Genomic DNA, 14,045 nt, shown 5'->3' on the forward strand with positions numbered 1-14,045 from the left:
TAAAATAAAAAGCACTAGTACATTTGCCCAGGGCAGTAACCCATAGCAACCAATCAACAGTTAGAATTTACTGGTTTAAATGCAAACATCTTATTGGCTGGTGGGATACTGCTAGGGTTGCCACCTTTTTTAAAATGTATTACCGGCTACCTATTACCGGTCACAAAGGGGCGGTTCGTGCCGTCAAAAGGGGCGGGCCGCGCCACCGTCGCTACAAGAAGTAAAAGAAAAGGTAAGTTCCAGGGGATTGGGGGCAATTGGGGGCAGGCCGAGGGCTCCTTTTAATGGTATTACAAATTTACCGGCAGCTACATTGCCAGTAAATTTGTAATACCGGCCCCGGCCTTGGCAGGTATTTTACTGGCTAGGCCGGTAAAATACCGGCCGGGTGGCAACCCTAGATACTGCTCCTGGGCAAACTTAGTGCCTTGTATTACATATGGGGGTTACTCTGTTAGTTTACACCAGTGGTGCATCTAGATGTTACTGAGCCCCACGAAACATTCATTGAAGGGGCACCCAAAACGTACAGAATCTAATCTGGTTATCTAGAGGTTGACCTGTTTTATAAATAATTATTGAAATTGTATATGAATGGGGCCCCTATAACTGGGCCCCCCTGCAGTCGCAGGGTCTGTTCCTGTGTACTTACACCTCTGTCTGGAATGCCGCTGAGTACATATAAATGTACAAATGATCTACAGCAGAGATACCTTACCAGTGGCTCGTGAGTAACATGTTGCTCACCAACACCTTGGCTGTTGATCCTAGTGGCCTAATTTAGACTGCCAGGCCACATAGGGGCTACCAAATAACCAATCACAGCCCTTATTTGTCACCCCTAGGGACTTTTTATGTTTGTGTTGCTCCCCAACTTTTTATAACTGATTGCGGTTCACAGGTTAAAAAGGCTGGGGACCAGTGATCTAATGGAAACAACGGTCTCACTGTAAATGGGACTTGGGCCTAATTTATTTCAGTCAATAATAAAATGTTTTAGCAGTATCTGCTTCTATGAGTGCTCTCCTGCTATTTCAACTAATTCATTTGACTCTTAAGTTAGAAAACAAAACTTGAACTAGTTTCGAACTAATAGTGCTGAATTCCTCTCGTCACCTTGGACTCATTCAGTCAATATTATAATGCTATTCTATATGGACCAAGGTTCCATTTCTTTGAGAGATGAGAGTCAACCAAACCTCAAAGCACACAAAAAAGTTGAGACTGTATCTGTTTTCTTGTGCAAGAAACCAACCAGATATACCAATACTATTATCCTAGTATTTTTCTTTTAAAAATATTTCTATGTGATTTTATTCTGCCAATTAATGCTTGTCATTTCTCTTTCATATTACATCCCTTTTTCATAATAGTACCTGCTATAAAGAGCTGACTTTTACTTGTTTTTCTTTTGCACCCCAATCACTTTGCTAAATAACCAGCAGTTTAATGGAAATAACAATGCAGAGCAAGATACTGACTGACTGGATGTTGAAACAAACTGCAGAACAAGGTCCAGTAACAAGCTGCAAAGAACAGAATTACTAAGGGAAGACAGGACACAGGCTCAGAGAAGGACCCTAAAACATCCAGCACTGGTACAGATACCTGAAACCACTTGAATACATCTAACACAAAGCTGCCACTTTCAAAAAATGTCCTGTTAACAATAACAAGGTAGAGGTATGAATGGGCAATGCTTTTCAGAATTACTGCCAGCAGGAAAAAAAAAACATCTGTAGAGGCAAGGCCAATATCTCTTGCATTCTGCCCTCTCAGTCAACTGTTATCTTTATGCCTTTAGTAATGAACTATATTGACTCTGTTTAACCTTTGCTGTGTACAGCTACAAGAATAAAGGTTACTGATAGTTTCACAAACAACTGCTGTTACCCATGATTTGTGTCTGTATATGCCACTCATTATTTGTACATGACCACATCCAACATTCCAACTCTGGGGTAAAAAAACAACACCACAAAACTTGAAACAAACACTTTTTTTAACTAGAAAAACTAGAGACTAGAAAATTACTGTGTAAAATCTGGAACAATGTAAAATCAAGAAATTATGCATTATAGATTGGTGGGATCATAAAAACAGTGTAATTTGAGGCTTGTTCACCTTTAAATTAACTTTTAACATGTAGAGAGTGATATTCTGAGACAATTTGCATTGTTTTTCATTTTTTATTATTTGTGGTTTTTAAGTTATTTAGCTTTTTCAGCAGCTTTCCAGTTTGTAATTTCAGCACTCTTGTTGCTAGAGTCAAATTTACCCTAGCAACCATGCATTAATTTGAATAATGCTTGAAAAGTAGAGGGCCTGAATAGGAACATGAGTAATAACAAGACAGAGACGAAGACAAATATTTAAAAAAATTATAAAAAAAAAAAACCAATGAAGGCCTATTAAAAAAAAGTTGCTTAGAACTAGCCATTCTATAACACACTTAAAGTTAACTTTAAGGTGGATTACCCCTTTAAAATCAAAATGTTTGGCCACTACAGGGGCCCTTAGTCTAACGTAGGGAATAGTTCTTCCCTTCCTGGGTCACAACATGACCCTTAGCTATTCAAATATAGGTAAAGGGGAATTTCCTACGGGCCTGGGAGAGCCCTTGATAAGGACTCGCTGTAAGTTGGAACTTCACTGCCCAAAAGACTCAAAAACTTTTGTTGTGACCCTTAGCTATCCCAAGTTTGGCTGCTAGGTGGCACTGTGTAATACTAATGAATGTACCATGTAGTCTCAGGGCTTTTTGTCAGGTCTTTGCCAGAGACTGTTGTAAGTGAATTGGAATCTCCTGTGGAGCCATTATTAGTGCAGGACTAGTAAGGGGAGGGGTAGCTAGATCCTGTCACCAGTCCCTCTAGGAGAGAAAGCTAGAGAAGGGATACTTATATAAGCAGCTCTTGGTTCCACCGAGGAGTATTAGAAGGGATTAGATCCCAAGGGCATTGTTGGCTAGTCAGGGAACCAGAAACAGGTATTAGGGACTACATAGCTTAGCACTTGGATTCCACTATTAGGTGTCCCCAGAGGAAAAGGGAGAAACTCTGGTTGGATTGCATAACCCCTCTGTCAAGTTCTACAGAGAAAATGTGCTAGCAATAGTCTTTATGGTATAGTAAAGTATACACTGACTACTATTCCATGATTGTGCTCTGTACATTTGCTATTCTCTAGGGATGCAACAAATCCGCGATTCGGATTTGGCCGAATCCAAGTGCCTGGTTGAACCGAATTCAAATCCAAAAAAATCTTGATTTTTTTTTTTGTCACACAAACAAGGAAGTAAAAAAAATGATCAACCACACCCTGCGTGAATTCTTCTCTTTCCCCCCTTTCTCCCTACGTTACATATTTACATTAGGATTTGGATTCGGTATTCCACCAAATCTTTCACAAAGGATCCAGGTGGGTTACGGTCTTTAATAAATCCGTTCTATGGTTAAGTTGCACTGGAACCCAATTATTGTGCATTGCATACAGTTATAAGTAACAGTAAGTTGGGTTGAAAAAAGACATGTCCAGCAAGTTCAACCTTTTAAGCCTTTATATAACCTGCCTGACTGCTAGTTGATCCAGAGGAAGGCAAAAAAATCCACTTGAAGCCTCTCCAGAAAAAATTAATACTGTCCCTGGATCAACCTGTACTATGAGCTATCTTCCATAACCATGTATTCCCTCACTTGGTAAAAAGCCATCCAAGACCTTCCTAAAGCTACAGTTGTATTACACCCTGTCTCCACACTGTTGCAAGGGCTCACCCCCTGAGAACTACAAGTCTCATCCGGAGTAAGTATTAGGGCAAAGCTCATAGTTAGAGTAATGGTGCCGCTTTTACTATAGCTTTACACAGTATTTAGTGGGTAGGAAAGCAGATTGTTTTCTGTTTCTTATTTTGTGCTAAAATAAGGATTCAACCTCTACAGCATCAAGCTCAAAATAAAACAAAATCACATAATTTAACACTTAGCAGTTTTTTAAAAAATAAATGTGCACAAAAGTTTGTTTTTGAACAAAAGGCCAGACAGCAATTCGAGGGAACGTTGTTACAACCCTTTTCATGGAGGCCAGCCCACAAGCTTACTCAAGATAGGGGCTAACACATAAGAAATCAAAATAGCTTATCACAGCAACCATATTTATTTATTTTAATTGACATTTATTTTACAGCTTGCCAATAAAGAGATGAACGAATGTCAGGATGATCACTTCTGCACATATTTAGATAAATGAACAATTAAGATTATAAGAATCAGAGCACAAGTTAGAATATTATGGTTGACTGCTGAATAAAAATCTCAGCAGGACTAATTTTCTGCCCGATATGTTAGACTTCTGTATATTTATATTTTTTTTTTATGGAATAAAAAATTGTGTGTTGCAATGTAAAATTCTTCATTAGGCTTTTATTGCGCATTGCGAACCTTTTAAATCTCTTTATTTATTTTCACTTTTGTTTATAACAAACATTTCAAAACAATAAAAGCATATAAGTACAATGCTGCCAATGTTATCTCAGTTTTTTGTTTTGAAAAAAAGTTGCATTAAAAAAGAACAAAAAATAGAAACAAAAATGAAAATGAAAAAAGAAAATAAAAAAAACAAAAGCATAATAAAAATAAAGATTACCTTCAATAACTAATGTGCTCATGCATGTGATTATTTCCTTAATACACATATAGTGCTCATTGCTAGGTGTTAAATGGGGAGATCAAACATTTTTCGTTCAGAAGCTATGGGTCAGTATAAGCCTGGGACCTGTACATTGGTTTAGGCAACTTGTAGTGGAAAAACGGATGATTTTTTAAAATCCTCCCATGGTTGCCAAACTGTTGTATGGTTCTCCCTTTTATTCTCTATTATTGCGGTAAGAAAGTGCATCACTTGAATATAATTAACTCTGAAAATAAACTGTCTCAGTAATAATGTTGGAGAAATCCAGTTCAGTGCAATGACCCAGTGGGCCGCTGCCCATAATTGTGATAAAATGTTTGCAGATTGGCTATGCCTGGATGATTCAGTAAGGCATATTCTGGGCCTAGTGTTAAGAATTTTAAATTTGGGAGGCCATCCAAACTATATTATTCCAGAAATGTTCTAATATAGGGCAGGTCCACCAAGAGTGTTTGTAAATTGCAAACTTTTAAGACCTGCTTGAAGGTGGTGTAAACTTTTGGAGCAAACATAACAGCTTTTTCATTAAGAAGTTTTATTACATACACTGCACAATATGGCAAACTATAAAAGTCGCAATCACTATCCTACTGTCATGCGAGGGGCATAGTGTTCACAAAGGCAAAATTGTTCACTTTGCAAACATTTATTCAGTTTGCGAATATTTATTTGCTTTGCAAACAAATTGTGAATAATTTTTGCGTAATATTACAGTCCACTATAAGTATTTCAATTTGTATGGGACAAGACACTGCTGGTAGTGTTCCATACCATTACCAGTTTACTAAATAACTTCCTCCTTGAACCCAGGGTCCAAGAATTTGAGAGTTATAAATAATGCAGCTCTTTTGTTTGGGAGGAACTCTGATTCATAACTTGTAATAAACCATACAAGGGGGTGGGTTACTTGCTTCTGTTGCTTAAGGTAATAAAGAATAACTTTAAGTGGATATGGTAAATGGATATAGTGAATGCTAGGAAGAGACAAATTCATGTTTTCTTTCACCTCTGGATTGGAAAAGATCTTATATATGGTGTCCATTTTTTAAAAATTGTTGTCAACTGAGTTAAAACAGTTATTGTTATGTTGCCTTCTCAAAGTGTCCACTTGCTGAATACAGAATATTTTCTTTGTAATGGTATTTACAGGTATAACATTGTCATGTGCCTTGGCTACTAGGCATAAGTTTGTTTTAGCTGCAGTGGTTCCCTATGCTTTGCTTCAGTAATAATTGCTTTCTTATGTCTTTTAAGTATTAAAGTGCATCAAGAAATTATCCCATATAAATAATAATTCAGACTATGTTTTAGTCTAGCAGGAACCTGTGAATTGTATGGAGTTATAGATATGAATACAGTCAGATGAAAAAGTTTGGTAACACCTCTCAGCCCGCATAATAATTTATTCCACTTTCAACAAATAAGATAACAGTGGTATGTCTTTCATTTCCCAGGAACATCTGGGTGTTTTCTGAACAGAGATTTTTAGTGAAGCAGTATTCAGTTGTATGAAATTAAATCAAATGTGAAAAACTGGCTGTGCAGAAATTTGGGTACCCTTGTAATTTTGCTAATTTGAATGCATATAACTGCTCAATACTGATTACTAGCAACACCAAATTGGTTGGATTAGCTACTTAAGCCTTGAACTTCATAGGCAGGTGTGTCCAATCATAAGACAAGATATTTAAGGTGGCCAATTGCAAGTTGTGCTTCTGTTTGACTCTCCTCTGAAGAGTGACAGCATGGGATCCTCAAAGCATCTCTCAAAAGATCTGAAAACAAAGATTGTTCAGTATCATGGTTTAGGGGAAGGCTACAAAAAAACTATCTCAGAGGTTTAAACTGTCAGTTTCAACTGTAAGGAATGTAATCAGGAAATGGAAGGCCACAGGCACAGTTGCTGTAAAACCCAGGTCTGGCAGGCCAAGAAAAATACTGGAGCGGCATATGCAGAGGATTGTGAGAATAGTTACAGACAACCCAAAGATCACCTCCAAAGACCTGCAAGAACATCTTGCTGCATATGGTGTATCTGTACATCGTTCTACAATTCAGCACAATTTGCACGAAGAACATCTGTATGGCAGTGTGATAAGAAAGAAGCCTTTTCTGCACTCACTCCACAAACAAATAATTTTGGAACATTTTAGTTATTTGGTCATAACAAAAAGTGTTTTGCATGGCGGAAGAAGAACACCGCATTCCAAGAAAAACACCTGCTGCCCTACGGTTAAATTTGGTGGAGATTCCATCATGCTGTGGGGCTAGTTCAGGGACTGGGGCCCTTGTTAAAGTCGAGGGTCAGATGAATTCAACCCAATATCAACAAATTCTTCAGGATAATGTTTAAGTATCAGTCACAAAGTTGAAGTTAGGCAGGGGTTGGATATTCCAACAAGACATTTATGCAGAGGGAGAAGAACAATATTCTGGAATGGTTGTCACAGTCCCCCCGACTTGAATATCATCGAAAATCTATGGGATGATTTGAAGCAGGCTGTCCATGCTCAGCAGCCATCAAATTTAACTGAACTGGAGAGATTTTGTATGGACGAATGGTCAAAAATACCGCCATCCAGAATCCAGACACTCATCAAGGCTATAGGAGGCGCCTAGAGGCGGTTACTTTTGGAAAAGGAGGCTCAACTAAGTATTGATGTAATATCTATGTTGGGCTGCCCACATTTCTGCACCCGTCTAATTTTGTTATGAGGCATATTGCATATTTCTGTTAATCCAATAAACTGTATATCACTGCTGAAATACTACTATTTCCATAAGGCATGTTATATATTAAAAGGAAGTTGCTACTCAACTAATGATAAACAAAACTCCAAAGAATTAAGAGAGGTTCCCAAACTTTTTCATACTACCATGTGCAATAAGCAGCATAGTAGAAGTTACAATATAGAACAAGGGCTACAGTTCATAAGGAACCCATAAGGCGCTTACTTTCTATTATGCCACCTAGTATTAGCCCTAGCTGAGCTATCCCTCTCATTTTTGTGGTGGGATATTCTGTGAAACATTACTTTGAATAAATTGTATATTGTTGTTGTAGCCTCTTTGTTACTCTTTACTGCCTAATTATCATTAAATTGCCAGTGTGCATAACACTCCAATTCCTTGTTTCCATTTCCCTAAACTATGGTAATTGAGCACAGTTAAAAAAGCTTCTGTCATCCATTACTGATGATGCCTTATAGAACAGATGTAATTATGTCACATCATTCTGTTGTCTCACTTAACAGAAGCCTGTTCCAAATTGTAAGGGATATTAGGTAGTCCATTCTTTAAAAAAAATATTAGACCAAGGGTTACATGCTTTAGGAGCCATCTGTAGGCAATTATAAGAAAATATGTGTATGTGCCAAGGGGGGCAGGGTTTGAAATTTACATGTGTTGTGCCTTTATCTCTCCACCCACGGGCAAAAATGGAACTCAGAAAAGACCCAGTAAACATGGTAAAAAGGCATTCTCAGGCATCCACAAAAGGTCAATAAATGCCAGAATTTACATTTACATTAATATTGCTAAAGTAGAACTTACAATAGAAGGCTATATGCCTTATTCCCCAAAAGAATGATACGAAAACAAATATTTATATATCTGTAAATTGATCTAAATGTGAAAGTTTCAATAGTAATTACTTGGAGTTACTAGTGACTCTGTACTTAAGAAACTGGATTATGTAAGTAAAATGATATACCTTATAACAGTGCTGTCCAACTGGCAGCCCGCGACCCACACTAGTGTGCCCCCCCCACCATGAAAGTCTGGCAGTTCTGACTGCTTAACTTGTGTAAGCTTTAAAAGGTACCAGTACTGAGATTAACTGACCCCTGCATTGTTTACACCTCAAATTCAGTCTAAAAGGCCCCGGACACACATGTAGAGAACCGCCTTGTTTTCGGCACGGTACACGAATCGGTTTTTAAAAAAGTAGACCGCCATGTAAATACGTTTAGTGATTTAAGCTTAGTCATTGGTAACTTCCAATAGTGTATTTTCGCAGAGGTCAGTTTTTTTAAAAACTGCATTTGTGTCCAGAGCCTAAGCACCTGCATTGTTCACTCCTGTTATCCCCCCCTGCATTGTTCACACCAAACTCTGCCTGCCCTATGCTCCCTGTGTGTGCCCTACTCTGCCTGTATTACATTACCCGGGGGACATGAGCTTGGTTATTGTTAGGGACCCCTAAGGTGTTTAATCATGTGCTGGGGTGCTGTACTTTCCACAGGGGAGGAGGACACATATGGATTTAAGGATATATTTCAACATGATTTAAATTGTGTCACACGTATGAGTGATAAGTGACGGGGTCGGACTGAGCCGGCAGGACACCGGGAAAAAACCCGGTGGGCTCCCGTCTCTTGCATTTGAGGCCCACTGGGTTTCAAACCTTGGGGGCCCCGCGTGCATGCACAAAAGCTGTCATGCCGTGCAAAACCAGTGTGATGCGCACATGCAGGAACGACGGGCCGCCACACGCATGCGCAAACATCGAAATCCTGCATGCATGCTAGAAATCCTGTGCACTGCACCACACATATTTTTTTTAGTTTCGCCTGATTGGGGAGCGGGTCTGGGGACCCTGGGTTTTTCCCCGGGTGTTCCATCGGCCCAGTCCGACCCTGGCTACTGCCATTAATGTGGACACGGTCTTAAAAGTTCTTGTGGTAATATGGGTGTAGTTTAAAATGGGCGTGGTTTAAAACCAGGGAGTGGTCAACATTCAATGTCGGACTGGCCCACCAGGATACCAGGAAAACTCCCGGTGGGCCCAGGTGTCAGTGGGCCCTCATGCTGTTATACTTTTGGCCTATTTCATGGCCATTTCCTATTTCTATGAGAACAAAGAGGCTAAATAGATGGAATAATTGATTATAGTATAAAGAAAACAGACTAGAAGAATAGAGGTTTATTGAGGAGATGAAGAATATTAGAACTGAGAGTGGGCCCCTGGTCTAAGGTTTTATGGTGGGACCCTGGTCTAAGGTTTTCGGGTGGGCCCCTGGTGTCCTAGTCTGACACTGTCAACATTGGCTTCCATTATTGGCCCTCCACCACGTATCCACCACAGAAGTTGGACAGCACTGCCTTATAACCTTGCTGGACATATAAATATGCTGTTATAAGCAATTCAGATTTGACTATCTCTTCTTCTTGGTTAGTTTAGAAATGTTTATTCCATGCACAAAGAATATGGAGCTAGATCACCATCTACTGACAATTTAGAAGTAATGCTAGTTTTCCAAAGCTACACAACATAGGACTCATTTACTATAAATAGGGACAGAAGGGCTGAGCACTAAATTGCACCTCTTTGGAATACCAGTAAATGATTACCCTTTTAATTAACTCTTTATTGCATGGTTACGTTCATACACCTGTGACAGTTCTACTTTAATGCCAAAAAGTCTGTTCAAATTGGTATCAACTGCTAGAGATATATTTGCTTGTATATACCTATAAAAAATATCCGCACCATATAACCCACATCAAGCAAATGCTAAAACTCCAGCAATCCTAAAAGATTAAAGGCAACATTTACTGGCAGGCTGTAATAAAACTTTAACATCATTGTATACATTAATAATTATTCACTATACAGGTACAGGTGCTACTTATATGGGGGCAGATAAAACAGATATATTATTCAAAGTCAGTATGGCTCTTAAGCAACCTGAAAGCCTTTAAAATCAGTTGGAGGGTTACATCCAACCTGCATACCTTCAGTTGGACAACCCAGTCTTAAAGTCCCATTATCACTATGATAAAAAAAAACCTTGACAACATGCAGGTGAGTGATACTGTGAGATACAGTGAAGGAATGAACATGATGTACAGTATATACAGTGTGTTTCTACCCAAATTACCTATGTAATAATATGCAAGGGAATGGTCCGAAACCATGAAACCACAAAGTGTCAGAACGCAATAAAGTGTAGGGTTTGGGTGGGTCAAGCATGTTAAAGGAACAGTAAAACCAAAAAAATAGAAGTATTTAAAGTAATTAGAATATAATGTACAGTTACAATACATGGGTAAAAGTTATGTGTTTGCTTTAGAAAGACAACCATAGTTTATGTAAATAGGATATTGTGTAGCCATAGTGACAGACATCCAAGCTAAAAAGAGAGAAAGGACACAGGTTTCTTAGCAGATAACAGATAAGCTTGCTAATAGCATATAATGGAATTCTACAAGGTTAATCTGTTATCTACTATATAACCTGTGCTTTGAATGGCTGTCCCCATGGCTACACATCAGGTTATTGTTCAGGGAAACAGTGCATTATATTTAAAAAATTTAAAATACTTTAATTCTTTGGTGTTACTGGTCCTTTAAGGCAGAATGGAGTATGACCTGAGCAGATTGAAAGTGTGGCCAGACACCATATTTAGGCCGACCACCAGGGCTATATTTATATAGGACCTGTGTTTAGGGCAGTAGCTTTAAGGGAACAGCCATCTGATGCCTATGAAAAAAAAAGCTTTAAAAAATATACCCCACAGCCCACTACCAGACACCTGCAGCTAAAGCGATTTCTGAAGCAAAAATAGGCCTTGTCCAGCTAATACAATAAAGCATGGGTTATAATTGACTCTAACAAGCAAGGCAGGGCCTTAGCTATGTGGAAGTAATGAAGGAAAGGTCTAATTGAACCTACAGGCTACAGGCTACTGTGCTTAAAAGTAAAGTAATAAGGATGACAGGAGGTTCTTGCAGCAACAAATAAAACAGAGTTTATTAACAACAAAAGGATCCACATGATTATACTCACAAATCCACAAAGACAAGGTATTAGCAGATTTTCTAAAATGTAATTAAACAAGAGGCAGAGGCCAGAATACTCATCACCTGCACATAGAAACAATTGTAACTGTTTAAGATAAGCAAAGATACAATTGTAACAATTTAAGATAAGACAGTCTCTTAGGAGAACTGAAAGCGGCAGCTTAAAGGGCAATTCACCATAATAAGATAAACTGTAATAACACATAAAACATGGCCCTAAAATCCCCAGAAATGTGTTCAAAGTTTCCATAACCTACGAAATGTTGTAAAATGTACATGGTATTTAGGGGTGTGGCCAAAAAATAGGCATGTCAAAACATTCTCGCCACTTTATGAGCACCAGAATTTTTTTTTAAAGCCATAGTGACTATAACTACATATATTCCCTATCGTTTAGCTCTCCCCCTTTTTTGCAGCTGTACAATGCTTATAAAAACAGATATACGCTCCATCAGTTTGCACAATATTCAGCCTCACCTGGCCTCAGCTGCCTGCTTGGACAGATCCACCTATGCTTCTTCTTTGAATATGTATGAGGAATGTTTCACTGAAAGGGGTGGTTCACTTTTAAGTTAACTTTTAGTATATTATAGAATGGCCAATTCTAAGGAACAAGTCAATTGGTGTTTATTGTTAATTTTTTTTTATAGTTTTTTTAATTATTTGCCTTCTTCTTCTGACTCTTTCCAGCTTTCAAATGAGGGTCACTGACCCAAAAATGCTCTGTATGCCTGTGTGTGTCATACTCTGCCTGCCCTACGTTGCCTGTCTGAGCCATACTCTGCCTGCCCTACACTACCTGTGTGTACCCTACTCTGTCTGTGTGTGCCATAATCTGCCTGACCTATGCTGCCTGTGTGTCATATTCTTTACCTGCCTTATGCTGCCTGTGTGTGTCATATTCTTTACCTGCCCTACACTGCATGTGGGATGTGAGCTTGGCGGGGGTTTGTTAGCATTAAGAAATAGTTAAAGGGGAACTATCGCAAAAATATAAAATTTAATATAAGCTTCCTCATACTGAAGCAGGGGCGTAACTACAGAGGAAGCAGACCCTGCGGCTGCAGGGGGGCCCAGGAGGTACAGGGGGCCCCATGAGGCTCTCATTGATGAGCAATTTGAACATATATTGGTAAAACAGGACAAACACTGGATATGTTGGGGGCCCTAAAATTAATTTGCTGTGGGGCCCAGCAACATCTAGTTATGCCACTGTACTGAAGTAAGAACCTTTCTAAATACAATCAATTCAAAACTCTGCATTGTTTCTGAAATAATCAAGTTTATATTCACTATTTCTCTCTCAGCATCTGTTTCTCTTAATTCTGTCTTCATGCAGCAGTTGGGTGTTAGATGAATGATCCAATATATCTTATAGGGAAGGGCTTCCTTTCCTAGCAGATGTGTTAGAGCTCATTCAAATAACTGATTCCAGTACAAACAAAATCTGACAAAATAACTGCCTTTTGCACAAATCCTGCATGTAGAGAGGCGTAATGTCTGGTGATTTTAATATAGTGAGCTCAAATACATCTTCTAGGCAAAAGAATCCCCCAATACGATATATTGGATCATTCATCTGACACCCAACTCCTGAATGAAGACATAATGAGGAGAAACAGATGCTGAGAGAAGAATAGTGATGATAAACTTGATTATTTCAGAAACGACACAGAATTTTTAATTGATTGTATTTAGAAAGTTTCTTATTTCGGTATGCTGAAACTAATATTACATTTATTTTTGTGATAGTTTAAGGTGGTCTCTCAGGTGTTTAATTATGTTCTGTGGTTGCTGTGTTATCCACAGAGGAGGAGAAGGTATTTAAGGGTATGTTTTATCATGACTTGATAAACTTTTTTCACTTATGATTGATGAATGGTATCCCTGCAGTGAGCACCAACCGTTTTGTGTTTAGGTGTGCTACCACCATTAATGTGAATATGGTCTTAAAAGTTATAGTGATAACATAGGCATTGTTTACAGTGGGTGTGGTTTAAAAACACAGGGAGTGGTCAATACTGGCTCTCATTATGGGCCTCTACCATGTAGGCCAGAAAAATTCTGGCCCTCAGAACCACAGTTGGACAGTACTGATTGGATAGACTAGACTAGAAACATCTGCAATTGCCAAATATCACTGCACATTTATGCCAGTACATTAAAGATACATTTTTGGGGGGGGGGCATGCCCGAGCCAACCAAGATGTCCACACCTTGAGCCAGCTCCTCATTTTTAAGTTAACGGTAGCTATCTATACAACAAGGTACCCGGAATACTACACTGGCAGCTTCTTAAAGTGGCCTTGTAAATATATGGCAACACAGGAGATGCAATAAAGAGTAAGCTTCATCTTCAATTGGGGGGGGGATGCGCCCATTAACTGCGTACCTGACTAGGCCAGAGCCTTCTTTTACATCCCTGGATCTGACTCCAACAATCGCATTGCAGGGAAGTATATTCGAGAGCTAAATATCGGGAACGCTGATAAAGGGGGAGACATCCCATGTTACTGATGAGGTAAATTTAAAATATTGCTTCAGCAGGAATTCAA

The sequence above is a fragment of the Xenopus laevis genome, chromosome 1L (genome assembly GCF_017654675.1).
Source record: "Xenopus laevis strain J_2021 chromosome 1L, Xenopus_laevis_v10.1, whole genome shotgun sequence".
In the NCBI taxonomy this organism is placed as follows: domain Eukaryota; kingdom Metazoa; phylum Chordata; class Amphibia; order Anura; family Pipidae; genus Xenopus; species Xenopus laevis.